This window comes from Pelobates fuscus, chromosome 8 (assembly GCF_036172605.1).
Source record: "Pelobates fuscus isolate aPelFus1 chromosome 8, aPelFus1.pri, whole genome shotgun sequence".
Classification (NCBI taxonomy): domain Eukaryota; kingdom Metazoa; phylum Chordata; class Amphibia; order Anura; family Pelobatidae; genus Pelobates; species Pelobates fuscus.
The window spans coordinates 50,127,087-50,142,409 of NC_086324.1; positions in this window are offsets into that span (position 1 = coordinate 50,127,087).

The window sequence follows — 15,323 nt, forward strand, 5'->3', positions numbered from 1 at the left end:
ATCCTGTGCCATTTACAGCCAAGAAACAGGTTGCCAGTGTTCTGTCTGTTTGTGTTTCAAAGATTAGAAAAAGTTGTGTTCTAGATGTAAAATCAGTACAGAAATATACAAATACAATATGTGCAGTATAATAAAGGTGTTTACTAGACCCTGCTATCCTATCCTTAATTTCTGCATTCTAGAGGACAAATAGACACAATTCATTAAAGTGAATGTGACATGTTAACATATTGGGTCATTTAGCCCACCTTTTGTTCAGTTATTGAAATAAAGAATATTCTAAAGAAAAACACATTTTTAAAAAAATATTATTATTATTATTATTATGATATTTATAGAGCGCCGTCAAATTCCGCAGCGCTTTACAATGGGTGGACGAACAGACATGTAGTTGTAACCAGACAAGTTGGACACACAGGAACAGAGGGGTTGAGGGCCCTGCTCAATGAGCTTACATGCTAGAGGGAGTGGGGTAAAATGTACATTTATTTCATACAGGAAAAATAAATTATGAATAAGAAGACACCACACTTCATTATATGCTGCAACAGATAGAATAAGCAAAGTATGTTATGTTACAGAATGTATATAAATTATATATATATAGTTAGGTAAGGTTTGTATACTTGGCAATGTTCCTTCTGTTTGAACGTCATGGTTTCATTTTTGTATAATTATGTTCTACTTTGTTTAGGTCATTGATTGGTTCTTAATACATTTGTGCAGTTTTTGTCTGTAGTTCAGTGAACCTTTTTAACCCCTTAAGGACCAAACTTCTGGAATAAAAGGGAATCATGACATGTCACACATGTCATGTGTCCTTAAGGGGTTAAACCAAGGCACATTTCAAGAGAGACATACCCAAGACACACTTACTTAGACTACATTCATCAGTGTTTTGTAACAGAGTTATTTATTCAAGTGTAAAATCAAAGTGAATTGAAAATTGCAAAGAACACTGTACTCACTGTAACAACATAATCTAAATGAAGTGGTTATAGTGCCTATAGTATTTCCCCCCCTTCTTAGTAGCCCAAAATGACTCAATTTTAATAATTAGAAGGCTTGGGAATAGGGTTAGCATACCATGATGTCACCTGCGCATGCGCAGCACCGTCACGTTCAGTCATAGAAATTCATTGAGTTCAATGACGCTCTGCAGCAGAATCATTGGCGCAATATGGCGAGTGCTGCGCATGCTCCTACGTTCCCCAATGCTCCCCTATGAGGAGCATTGAATTGGCCTGTCACCCTGGAGGCATGCCTAGAGGATGACATTACATAAGGAGGAGGCCGCAGCAGTTCAAAGGTTGACTCGGTACTGGAGAGAAGGTGAGCAAATTATGTTTTTTTAATTTACTGTTGTTTACTTTAATTTTTTGAAATTTACAGAGGGGGGCCCTGAAAATAACTAGGGAAATTAAAACTATAGCATTAGGAATACATATATGTATTTTAAACACTACAGTGTCCATTTAAAGCCAGGGTAGTCGGACTGAAAGTGTAGCTAACTTAGAGAATTTTTCCAGTTCGGCTTAAATTTGAAATTCACTTTGAATACTAACTTTTGTCAATAACCCTGTTAGTGTATAATTTACCTGCAGTCTTTGTAAAGAGGTATAAAATATTTGTAGTGCTTACTTCTAGTTAAATGAAATCTGAAGTCAGTGGGTTCATTTTCCACATGTTCTGTTCTCAAAGTGATCTAAAGTACGGGAAGTGGAACAATCACCATGGAAACCAATGAATCTAGCAGGCACATATTATCCATGATTTCTCCTCTTTAAAATTTTTGCACCACTTTTCAGAACAGCCTATTTTGATAAATAACACCACATGCGTTCTTTGCACACTTTGAAACAACTTGTGGCACACCAGTGTGCCACGGTACCCTGGTTGTGAGCCACTGCTGTCAATATGGAATGTGCAGTGGAGGTATGTTTTTTGATAACTTCTGCTACAGTTCACAACCCAATAAGTGCTTCAATAGCGGTCTCAGAGGAAAGGAAATTAAGATGTTAAGATCTTCTACAACCTTTTTTATCTGTAAAACAAAATAGAACATATTAGCATAGCGACCTGCAGTGGATATGGTGCTTGGAGCGTTCCTTTAATTGTATTCATATTCATTTTGTTTTCCACCAGTAAGACTATATTGACACGGTTCTCCACTTTTGTATATCTCTACATTTTCCATAATTTGTGTATATAATCAGACAATATGGAGGCACTGAATAAAGGTTCAATGAGGTGAGCAGTAATGGGTGGTCATCATTTATCCAATGTACACCCTGTAGCATATATTGGTGCTTTATAAGTTCATTTAATTTAATACAAAGTGGGGTTATAAGACTTCAACTCATATGTGTGTATTTACAAGATTGGCCATCTCTCCAGTAGCATTGTATGTCATTGTTACAAACTCTACTGTTCGTTATAACTGCCGGGGATAAAAAGCTTCTGTACCAGCCCCCAGAATTACACAATGCTAGAAAGATCTTATCTCACCACTGATTAATCTAATCTTCTAAAGGAAGAGCTTACTCTCAATTTAGACACTTCCATACCTTCCTGTTACAGCAAACAGAACCAAAGTCAATAGGTGTCAAAACAAAAAATCAACATAACAAAAATAGTGTACATTCTGTAATCTCATTGCAATAATAGGTCATACAAAAACACATACATTGATGATAGAACAAGTTGGCCCAACTACTGCACACTTGTTGGTCTACAATACTCAGCTAAATATAACACGAGTAACTACAACTACCAGGTAGTTGCTATGACCAGTTCCTACTATCTTCACAGATTGAAGAGCAGTCAGCTACTCAGTTGCCAGATGTATGATTCAGTGTGTTACTGCCAGCTAACCCATTGCTTTACACTCTCTCCAAAATGTATCTAACGATACTTAAATTTATCAGCTGGAAATTGAATGTGAGGACAAAATAGCAGCTATCCTAATCGACCAACTACGTTGGAGCCTGTTGCGAAAGGTTGTTTCCAAACACAGTGCTCGTTCTTGGCTCTGTAAAATCAAGCAGCCAACTATATCCAATACCATGTTTCAATAATTACATATAACCTTCTGGGATAGGCTGTTTTCTTGATATAGCTTAATCATTAAGAGGTCTAGACTGGCTCCAATTTCGACTCCAATCACTTTACTGGACTTGTGGAGCCCAAATCCTTAGTCCAATTAGATGTTGTGCCTTAGCCCTCCATATGTCACTGGTTTCACTGTTTTTAGATTAGACACGATTTAGCCTTCTTTTACAGATGTATGCTATTGTAGGTGTGTTATAAGAGGTACCATCCATCACATGGTAGGAGTACTACTAAATTCTCTTTAATATTTTTATTAGTGATATTGCAGAAGGTCTTGATGGTAAGGTGTGTCTTTTTGCTGATGATACTAAGATATGTAACAGGGTTGATGTTCCAGGAGGGATAAGCCAAATGGCAAATTATTTAGGTAAACTAGAAAAATGGTCAGAGTTGTGGCAACTGACATTTAATGTGGATAAGTGCAAGATAATGCATCTTGGACGTAAAAACCCAAGGGCAGAGTACAGAATATTTGATACAGTCCTAACCTCAACATCTGAGGAAAGGGATTTAGGGGTGATTATTTCTGATGATTTAAAGGTAGGCAGACAATGTAATAGAGCTGGAAATGCTAGCAGAATGCTTGGTTGTATAGGGAGAGGTATTAGCAGTAGAAAGAGGGAAGTGCTCATGCCATTGTACAGAACACTGGTGAGACCTCACTTGGAGTACTGTACACAGTACTGGAGACCGTATCTTCAGAAGGATATTGATACCTTAGAGAGAGTTCAGAGACGGGCTACTAAACTGGTTCATGGATTGCAGGATAAAACTTACCAGGAAAGGTTAAAGGAACTTAACATGTATATCTTGGAGGAAAGACGAGACAGGGGGGATATGATAGAAACATTTAAATACATAAAGGGAATCAACACAGTAAAGGAGGAGACTATATTTAAAAGAAGAAAAACTACCACAACAAGAGGACATAGTCTTAAATTAGAGGGACAAAGGTTTAAAAATAATATCAGGAAGTATTACTTTACTGAGAGGGTAGTGGATGCATGGAATAGCCTTCCAGCTGAAGTGGTAGAGGTTAACAAAGTAAAGGAGTTTAAGCATGCGTGGGATATGCATAAGGCTCTCCTAACTATAAGATAAGGCCAGGGACTAATGAAAGTATTTAGAAAACTGGGCAGACTAGATGGGCCGAATGGTTCTTATCTGCCGTCACATTCTATGTTTCTATGTTTCACTCTTTCTGCAAGGTATTTTTTCAATGTAATGGGTCATTGAAACAGCAGTGGAGTTATTTGACCTGAGCAGACACTATGCTCTCATCTAATAGGAATATATTTACAAGGATGAGGACCCTACTTAAAAAAAAAAAAAAAAAAAGACAGAGAGCAGACACAATGCAGATGCACAATATTATTGTCTCTTCCAGTTGATCATGTTTATATCAACATTACTTCCATCTTTAGCTAATGTGTATGCAGTAGAACAATGACATTGCTTCCTTACCTCTCATGTCTTAATGTATTTATTTACAAATACACATCATGATTTATTTATTTATTTATTTGTGAAAAAAAAATAAAACATCAGTTACCAATAAAATATACTCAAATATAATATGCTCATATATATGAATATAATAGTGTATACCTTTCTCATTGGACATACATTTCCACATTTCCAGACTTCTGCAATGGCACCATCTAGTGGACTATATGCATGCAAACACTGATTTAAGCAACAGCTTAAGCTTTCAACCTCATTTGCTTAAAAAAGATAGTAACATTTTTTTTTTTTATTGGGCATAATATTTGGATGTTATTAACTATTTTATCATTGCTAAACACTGCCTTATTTTCCTCCTAGACCTTTACATCATCAGGGCTTGCATCAGGATATTAGACTGTCACTATCCCCATATAAACTGATAAGAACATTTTACCTGTCTGCTGAAATATAGAGGGAAGAGCTGAGATGCAATGGTGGAACTGAGATAGATTTATAACCATATAGAGCTAGAACGTTGTATATGTGTATATGTGTTTGCAAAGTGATGTGTGTGATGATGTTCTCTGAATGTGAATTGTTGTGTACTTGTGTACAGTACACAGTCAGCATAAAAGGTGTTTGTTAAGCAGTATTTTGGTATGTCATTCTAGAATTGTAGACTAAACAAAGGGACACCGCATAATGACCAGGGTTCAACCAGAGGTAGGCCAAACTCCAAACGATAGTTTAAACACAGAAGACGGTCCAAGCACTTAAGATTCAAAGAACAAGCATAATTATTGGCAGAGTATACAGCAATGTTTTGACCCTAAAGGGTCTTTGTCATGCTTGTCATATATTTCATAACCTCTGTGCTACAAAAGGGGTAAAATTATTCTAAATTGGATCTATTTTGTTTGCTTTTAGCTTAATGAAGCAGCTTTGGTGTATAGAACATGCCTGTGCAGTCTCACTGCACAATTCCATTTAGGAGTTAATATAGTTTGTGTATGCAGCCCTAGTCACACCTGCCTGCATGTAACTGATGACAATGCCTTCCTAAATACTTCCTGTAAAGAGAGATCTAGTGTTTAAACTTCCTTTATAGTACCATCTGTTTCATTGAGAATTTCCTACCTCCTGCAGGAGTTTCCTGTGTGTGATTAAAAATAATTTTATCTCTTGTAATTTTACAGGAGATAAAACATTCTAAAGCAAGTTAACAACTAATAATGAAGCCAATTTCTCATGCAGGCTGTATCAGTCACAGTCAGGGTAGGTGTGACTAGGGCTGCATAAACAAAACAAAAGTTAAATAACTCCAAAATGGCAGAAAATTAAGCAGTGAGACTGCAGGTGCATGATCGATACACTAACTGCTTCATTAAGCCTAAGGTGTTTTGATGCCTATAATGACTTCATGTTTCTCTCAAATGCCAGTTTGTGTTAAGCTGCAAAAGGATTTGCTTAGAGTCATTGGACTGCTTACAATACACATCCAGTGGTGGATCCAGGGGAGGGGGGGGGGGGAGCAACAGGGCAGATCAGTGATCTCCTCCCCTCCCTGCTCACAGGCACATTGCTGGACGGCTGGCAGGGGAGGGAGGGAGCTCTTACCTGCAGCTCTGCCGAGTTCTCCTCTCGCGAGCACGGAGAGTTGCCATGAGCGTTGCGAGAGTGAACTCTAGTCTGAGCTGCAAGCTAGAGTTCACTCTCACCACTAGTACCACCAGGCTTTGGAAGAAAGCAATGTCTCCCCCTCCCTCAGCAAAGGTAAGAAGGAAACGGGGACATTAACTATATTTATTTAGTAATTATTTAATAATTAAAAAAAATAATAATAATCTTTAATCTGCCCCCCTATCTCCTCTCAAACTATAACCCTCTACACACTGCACCACACACAAACACACAGCCCCCCCTTACACACACAGCCCCTCTATAAAACACTGCCCCCCCCCCCTTACACACACTGCCCCCCTTATCTTTGCTGCAGAGGCACTTAAAGGAAAGAGAAAAGGATAATAAATTATCTATATGTATGCATGAAAATGAAATCAGAGACCTGGTTAGGTTTGAGGTTTTAAAAAAAATGTGGTTATGACTCAGTATTGTTCCCATGTTAATCCACTGTAACTATGTCATTGTGTGCGACACGTTTCATGTTCTCTGACATAACCGAACCCCCTTTTTCCTTCTGTACCCTTAACCCCTACCTTTTATTGCAAAATAAAAATTGTCAAATTAAAAAAAAAAAAAATGTGGTAACTCTGAGTCGTCCAATTTTATTATGTGTATAGAGAACCAATGTACGTGTCTACGTGAAACTATGGTATTAATAAGTGAGTGTAGCGTATAATAGTAATTGATTTTTTTTAGGGGTGTTTGGGGTAGCTCTGTAATCCATCCAAGGACCTTTGTAGCTTTATGTTATTTGTTTGTTGTAATATATGTATATGATGCCCAGTACAGTGAGACGCAAAATATATCTTTCATTCAGAGAATATAATACTATATCTAGGAAATATGTGTTAGTATTTTGTATGGAAAATCACAATAAAAATTATAAAAAAAAATTAAAAATTAAAAAATAAGTGAGTGATTTTTATTTGTCTTATTTAGGAGAGGCCACATTTAGTGTCTGTGTGAGGAGAGAATATAGGTGGACTATATAAAACACATGGGCAAAACATTGGCAAAAATGAGCTCTTGTATGAACAGTGAAATGGGTTGTCTACGTCAATGAGGCTGAAAATGCCCTTGTATTTGTGTAGACCTCTTGGTGTCTGGTAGAATCTCAAGGTATTATTAGACTTATGGATTCAGATTAGGCCAAATTTGGGCTGATCAGTTGCTTGTCTGGCTCCCGTGTCTCCAAAGCACTATACAGACACAGGGCCGGCCTTAGGCATTTGGGCGCCCTGTGCAAAAAAATCTTCACAGCGCCCCCCCTTCCCGTCCCATACTCCCCCACTCCTTACCCCTTCCCACACACCCTGTCACACACACACACACACACGCAGACAGTCACACACACACGCAGTCTCACACACACACACACACAGGCAAACAGACACACACACAGTCAGACACACACACACTCACTAACAGACAAACACAGACACAGACACACACTAACAGACACAGACACACACTAACAGACACAGACACACACTAACATACACACACACACACACTAACAGACACACACTAACATACACACACACACTAAGACACACACTAACAGACAGACACACACTAACATACACACACACACACTAATAGACACACACTAACATACACACAGACACACACTAATAGACACACACTAACATACACACAGACACACACTAACATACACACACACTAACAGACACAGACACACACTAACAGACACAGACACACACTAACATACACACTAACAGACACAGACACACACTAACATACACACACTAACATACACACACACTAACATACACACACACACAGACACACACTAACATACACACACTAACATACACACTAACATACACACACACTAACATACACACACACTAACATACACACACACTAACATACACACACACAGACACACAATAACATACACACACACACACACACATTAACACATTTTCTAACATTTATTTAGACCCCCCCCCCTCCTTACCTTTGGGAATGCTGGGGGGGGGGTCTCTTCCTCCCTGGTGGTCCAGTGGCTGCTGGGCTGGGCTGGCGGGCGGCTGGCGAGGGAGCACTTCCTCTGAGCTGTATGCTCAGCTCCCTCGCGCGCTGCAGAGTGAGGCTGGGAGCCGGAATATGACGTCATATTCCGGCTCCCAGCCTCACTCTGCGGCGCGCGAGGGAGCTGAGCATACAGCTCAGAGGAAGTGCTCCCTCGCCAGCTGCCTGCCAGCGCCGCCCGACCGCCGAGCAGCCAGGCATGTCTGGTAGCCGCAAGGCTAACAAGACATTTGCCTTGGGCATTTGGGGGCGGCTTTTTTTGCCGCCCCCTGGAAAATGCCGCCCAAGGCAAATGTCTTGTTAGCATTGCGGCTAACAGACATGCCGTGTGAGCTATGCGGCCGCAGGGCGCCCCCTGCACCATGGTGCCCTGTGCGGCCGCACAGCTCGCACACCCCTAAGGCCAGCCCTGTACAGACATATGACATATGACCAAGCAAACAACTAGCACGATGGCCAAACATGTTAACTGAATCCAACATTTGGAGTTCCACCCGTTGCGCCAAAAAAAGAAAAAAAGAAAAGAAAGAAATGATTGATGGGAAGAAAAATATGATTAATGGCTATTGGACAACCACTAAATATTGATTGAATTCTAAGAACAAGTGAAAAGTATCCAATTATTAATTTACATATTATTTATTTCATTAATATATATATATATATAATATATAAATATAGATTTATTTATATTTAATGCTCCTCCTTTTTTCCCTTTATATTGGTTATTTTTTCTCACTTGATCTGTGAACCAACTGGTGGATAAATGTGCTATTATGTATATATTTTGACCATTGGCCCATTTCACCCTTTTTAGTTTGCCCAAATGCTTCCCTACATATTTTTGCATGGATGATATCTAGCTGAACTAAACCATCACATGAACTAGCGTCGGACATTCTCAACAAAATTTCAGTTTCGGGAAAATGATTTGGGGGAACTGAACTTTAGCACCATCTACACGTCTAGATATTATCCAGATGCACCAAAAATATACTTTTTGTTTATGTGGTCCATTTTCTTGGACATGGTTGCTAGCATACCAATACAACATAATGCAGACCTCCCCAACCAAAGGATGATGACCAGGACAGAAATGATTTAGAGGATTTAAAAAAAATAATCTCTGTGTAAACTGTGAAACTTCTTTAAAATAACTAAAAAGCTGTTAAAGCGAGCTGCTCGGTGAGCTTGTTTACTTACGTTTTACATGTAATTGAACCTTTAATGTTAATAATAGAAAAGCTGTGTTCTTAACTTAATCTCACATTATTAAACAATGACCTCTGGTAAATGCTCTATGAATGAAATCTCACTTCCTCTGTTTGATAGGATGTTTAAAGGTGAAATCCTGAGTCCATTTTCTTCCAGCTGAGTAATGTAGGTTTAAATAAGCTTTGAATGTAATACCACATCAATGAGCCAGTAATTCTCTATTGTTTTAAATTTCCAGATCATTTCACTATTAAATTATACAGAAATTGAACTCAGATAAAAGCTGTTTTTTTTTTTTTTTTTAGGGGAACAGGGAAAACGAATACATAAATTTGATTTAAATAGGAACGTTTAGTAGCTTTAATCTATCCTGAGTTACCTAAATCTCAGGAGATTAAGACATCCACTGGCGATATATAAAAAATAAATAAATAAAGATTATATAATTTATTTATTTATTTATTTTTATAATTTGTTCAAATTATATTTTATTTATTCATTTATTTGTTTTTTTGTTTGTTTTTAGATATATAAAGAGATATATAAAGATAATTTATATATATAGTAAGTTAATAGAGAGAGAGAAAAGGAGAGTATTCTGTTTTTTTTTTATTAGTTCATCTGCTTTTATTTTTATGAGTATAAAATAGTCCACAATGCATTGTACCATCTGTTTTTTTTACTTTTTGAGTCACATATATGGATAAAACTTCATGTATGTGTTTTCGTTGGATGCAGGGCCGGATTAACATAGGGGCTGATGGAGCTGCAGCTCCAGGCCCAGGCCCATGGAATAGGCCCATTTAAAAAAAATTAAAAAGAAAAAATACTTTTTTTTTTTTTTTTTTTTTTTTTTTTTACACACTACTCTTAGGTTTGCCACCTGAATGGTATTTTACTGGTTTGCCACCTGACTGGTATTTGAGGCTGCCTGGCCGTGCCAGTATTGCAGTAATACCGGCAATACAAATCCAGGTATTTTTCTCAGAATAAATGGAGATTACTCTGCAATACCAGCACCGGCCAGTAGGGGTCACTGTGTGTGGAGAGAGACAGGGATAGGAAGTTACAGCATATCCCTGCCTCTCTCTACTACTTACTGATCCGTGGGGGAGCAGCAACACAGCACAGAGTCCAGACAGCAGCTCTACAGCTCAGGTAAGAGAGGGATGGGGTGAAAGGCAGCAGGGACACTGAGACACTAGGGGACACAGACACTAGGGGACAAATGGGACACAGACACTAGGGGACACTGATACACTAGGACACATGGGGACACAGACACTGGGAGACCTGGAACTACTGAGACACTTGGGGACACTGGAAAACATGGGGACACTGAGACACTAGGGGACACTTGGACACATGGGGATGTTGAGACACATGGGGATGCTGTGAGACATGGGGACATTGGGAGACACTGAGACAATGGGACACGGAGACACTATGTCCTCATTTCTACCAGTGTCGCTAGTGTTTCAGTGTCCCCAAGTCTCCCAGTGTCTGTGTCCCATGTCTCTCAGTGTGCCTAGTGTCCCCATGTGTCCCTATATGTCCCAGTGTCCCCATGTATATGTCCACAACTGTCCCCATGTCTCCCAGTGTACCCAAGTGTCAGTCTCCCAGCCAGTGTCCCCTAGTCTCCCAGTGTCCCATAGTCTCCCACTGTCCCCATGTCTCTGTGTCCCTAGTGTCTTAGTGTCCCTAAATGTTTCAGTGGCCCCATGTCTCCCAGTGTCCCTATATGTCCCAGTGTCCCCATGTCTCTGTCCACAACTGTCCCCATGTCTCCCAGTGTCCCCAAGTGTCTGTCTCCCAGCCAGTGTCTCCCAGTGTCCCCTAGTCTCCCAGTCTCTGTGTCCCTAGTGTCTTAGTGTCCACAAATGTTTCAGTGTCCCCATGTCTCCCAGTGCATGTGTCCCTAGTGTCTCAGTGTCCCCATTTCTCCCAGTTTCCCTAAATGTCTGTGTCCCCAGGTCTCTGTGTCCCCAGTATCCTAGTGACATGGGGACACACTGAGACATTGGGACACTGGGAGAAATGGGGACACTGAGACACTGGGAGACTAGGGGAGTGGGCAACATGGGGACAATGACACTGGGAGACTAGGGGACTGAGTGACTTGCGAGACTGAGACACTGGAGGCAATCCATCTATACAGCAGAATCAAACTGTGAGTAGTTTGTTGGTGATTTTACAGAATTTTCTCTGATGTCACTCCTTGTGATTATACAAATGATTAAGGCTGGTATTTTTTTCCAAGAAAGGTGGCAACCCTAACTACTCTTCACATACTCTTGCTTAAAGGAGCACTATAGGGTCAGGAACACAATCATCTATTTCTGACCCTATTATGTTAAAACCCCCACCCTTGCCCCTTCTTGCCTCCCTAAGTATAGTAAGTATAGTAAAATATAACTTGTATTCAAGTCTGCAGCTGCTGGCTCTGCCTCTGAACTGACTGTCTGCTGACATCATTAGAAGTGGTGGTCTGAGCAAATTATAATACTTCCCCATAGGATTGGCTGAGACTGTCAACTAGGCAGTTCAGGGGCAGAGCCAGCACAAGTCCAACATAGCCCTGGCTAATCAGCATCTCCTCATAAAGATAAATTGAATCAATGTATCTGTATGAGGAAAGTTCAGTGTCTGCATGCAGAGGGTGGAGACACTGAATGGCAGTGCTGCACACTAGGCAGTACTGCCCCAGGAAGCACCTCTAGAAGCCCTCTAAGGAGTGGCCAGTGGAGTTATTTTCTCTGAAAAGACAGTGTTTACTGCCAAAGGCCTGAATGGAATGATTCTACTTACAAGAACAAATACAATAAGCTGTAGTTGTTATGGTGACTATAGTGTCCCTTTAAGTTTGGAAGCTTAAGAGGGATGTATGGGAACAAATATTTCGTGTGGACTGGCTGAAAATAAAATTAGTTTAGGTAATGCAGACGCTGGTCTCTCTAGCACTGTGGCATGTCCCCTTTCTTCTACACTCACTACATACACCTTTTCTCTGTCTCAGACTATATACCAGGAACTTCTGCCTGCTAGTAAGAAGGTAAGGAGACAAGTGGACATGTGAGTGCTAGGGGACAGTCCTTAGAAAGTGTGGAGTAGGAGTATCATTTGACGCATTTATGTCCAGCTCAGGGTGCTGCCTGCATAGTATGCCCTTAGTTGGACAGCCTGCAGGATTGGGAGGTATGACTGTTTTAGTGTTTTTGGTCAATAAGATTCCGTAATGAGGCCCATCATAATTGTCAGCACCAGGCCCACTGGGCTCTTAATCCGGCCCTGGTTGGATGCAAGACAAAGTAGACCCGCTGTTGTATCCTTTGCCAATGTAAACATCAGTTAAGTTGATTTCCATCAGCTAACAAAAGCTTTTGAAGAGACTGTAATAGATGGGGGTGGGAGTCATCGTGACTGTATTTTATTTACAGTAGTGGGGCAAAATTATTTATATACTAAGCAGATTTCTAGACATATTTGAATTTAAACTCATATACATGAAAATAACTAGTAATTAGATTGGTAATGAATGTAATTAATTGTGAAACCATAAAAAAAAAAAGTTACAAATATATGTCTGTCCATGAGTGATCAACATATAGATTTAGGAATAAGACAATATATTTTAATTCTTTGACAGTATCACCTAGAACTGAGGGACATTCTGGTCCTCTATGTTCTTTGTATTGAATCCAAGCCACAACAGGTGTATAAGTTTGTTTTGACTGCAAAAACACCCAAGTGTGTTCTTTTAGTGCCCAGTCAAGTATATGTTGATGAATGAACCCTTGTTTAACCGTGCCTAGTGCTTGCTTGTTAGTGGATACTAATTTAGGTACGTTTTGTCCATACTGGATAAAGATTAATTTTTCCCTTTTCCTTTGTACTGATAAAGGCTTGAGTCCATTTGGACATTCGAAACAATGTATAAATGAGCCAAGCACGGCCCTTTTTTATATATGGTCCTCAAAGGAATAGGCATCTCACTGCCACAGTATATTAAAACCATTTAAATTCCTCTATAATCATTTTAAATATACTATAATTCCTAGAAATAAAGTTCCATTCAGTAGCCAGCCAAAAGGCCTTAGACTAACAGCAATAGTCTTACATTACACAGTCTTAGATACCACCAGCCATCTTAGCTCACCTGCACACTAGGAATTTTACTGTATTTAAGCCATCTATAGCAACTTCTAAACAGGGTGATTGACTAGTGCCTCACTGACAATGGTGTGAATTGTAGGATTAGTTACTGTCCTTTAAGAGCACACCACTGGTTCCCACCAAGGTCCAACGCTCTCCTACTCAGTTTGCCTGCTTGGAGACACTATCTCGAGTTATTGACACTTTTGACAATATTTTCATCACGTGTGTAAGAAAAAATAATCACAGCAATTATAGTGAATACACTATAGTTCTTCTGACTGAGAGCAGAGGAACCTTCTGTAAGGGCGTTCTCCTGTTTCCCATTGTAATTTTTTTGCTACAAATAGATTGAGTAGAGAATGGAGAGACAATTCATTTTTTTTTGTAAATATATTTTTATTATCATTTTATGCTCACAGTGAGACTCGCAGGTCTCTTCAAGCGTATTGTAACTGAAGCACATTTGACATTCACAGTGAGACTCGCAGGTCTCTTCGACAGTATTGTTATTGAAGCACGACATGAGCCAGAACATGTATGAAAATCAAGTAGTTATTCGGGCCCGCAGGCCCATATTATAGTGGTTAGGCATCCATTGTTATTTTCGCGTGATCCCCCTGGTTTGATTGTACACTGCCTCCCATCTAGTTCCCGTCAGGGCGTCTAGGTCTAGTGTGTGCGCGTCCTTGTCTTGTTGAGTGAGGGAGGTGACAGATTAGTACTGTGTCAGTGACCCGTAAGTCACCGCAGGCTTTGTGTGATGTATGCCTATTGGACTCATGATTCCACTGTCAAGTGGTCAGATATGTCCTAGTTTCTTCAGAGTATGGGTCTGTGGCCCAAATGAGGTTTGCAGGAGAGAAACAAAAAGGAAAAGGGGGGTGGGGGGGCCTTTCGTAGGATATCTTCCTTTAATTGATAGCTGGCCAGGCAGCAGATTGTGTCCCGAGGTAAGGACTCTGGTGGGCCTCTGGGTCTCAGTGCCCTATGTGCCCTTACAAATTCGATATGGGCGGTTTCAGGGCATCCAAGGAGTTTGTTAAACAGTCCTGTGAGGGTTGCGCGAATTGGGGTGTCCTGATCCAGGTCCTCTGGTATCCCCCTGATCCGGATATTTTGCCGACGCCCTCTATTATCCAGGTCCTCGAGGTGTAGGGCCATTTGGCGTAGTTGTGTCTCATGCAGCTGCAGGGTGTTAGTAGTAGCATTCTGTGCTATGGTCAGGTGATCACTGTCCGCCTCTAGCTGGGAGACTTTTTGGTGCAGGCCTTGGAGGTCTTCACGGAGGGAGTGAAGCTCCACCGTGATGTAGTTTCAGAGTTCCATGTTCGCCTCCTTGAGGTCTGTCTTGGTGGGTAGTGCCCGCATCAGGGTCACCCATTCCGGTGTGTTCTCCGGTGGGAGAGGGAGTTAAGCGACTCTGTGTGATGTCCCGAGCTCGGGGAGTGTGGGTGCGAGGCCCATGAGGTCCCGGAATCGTTTGAGGCCTGTGAAGCCAGGTCCGCCGGGGTTCTCAGGTACTTATGCAGCGAGGAAGCCAGGGATCCCTTGGGTGTGTCGGCGGGCTTACTGACGTGTGATGCACGGTGAGTTTTACCCATTTTGTGGTTTCAGTGAGCGGATGGACGAGGATTCGCGGCAAGCCTGCGGGG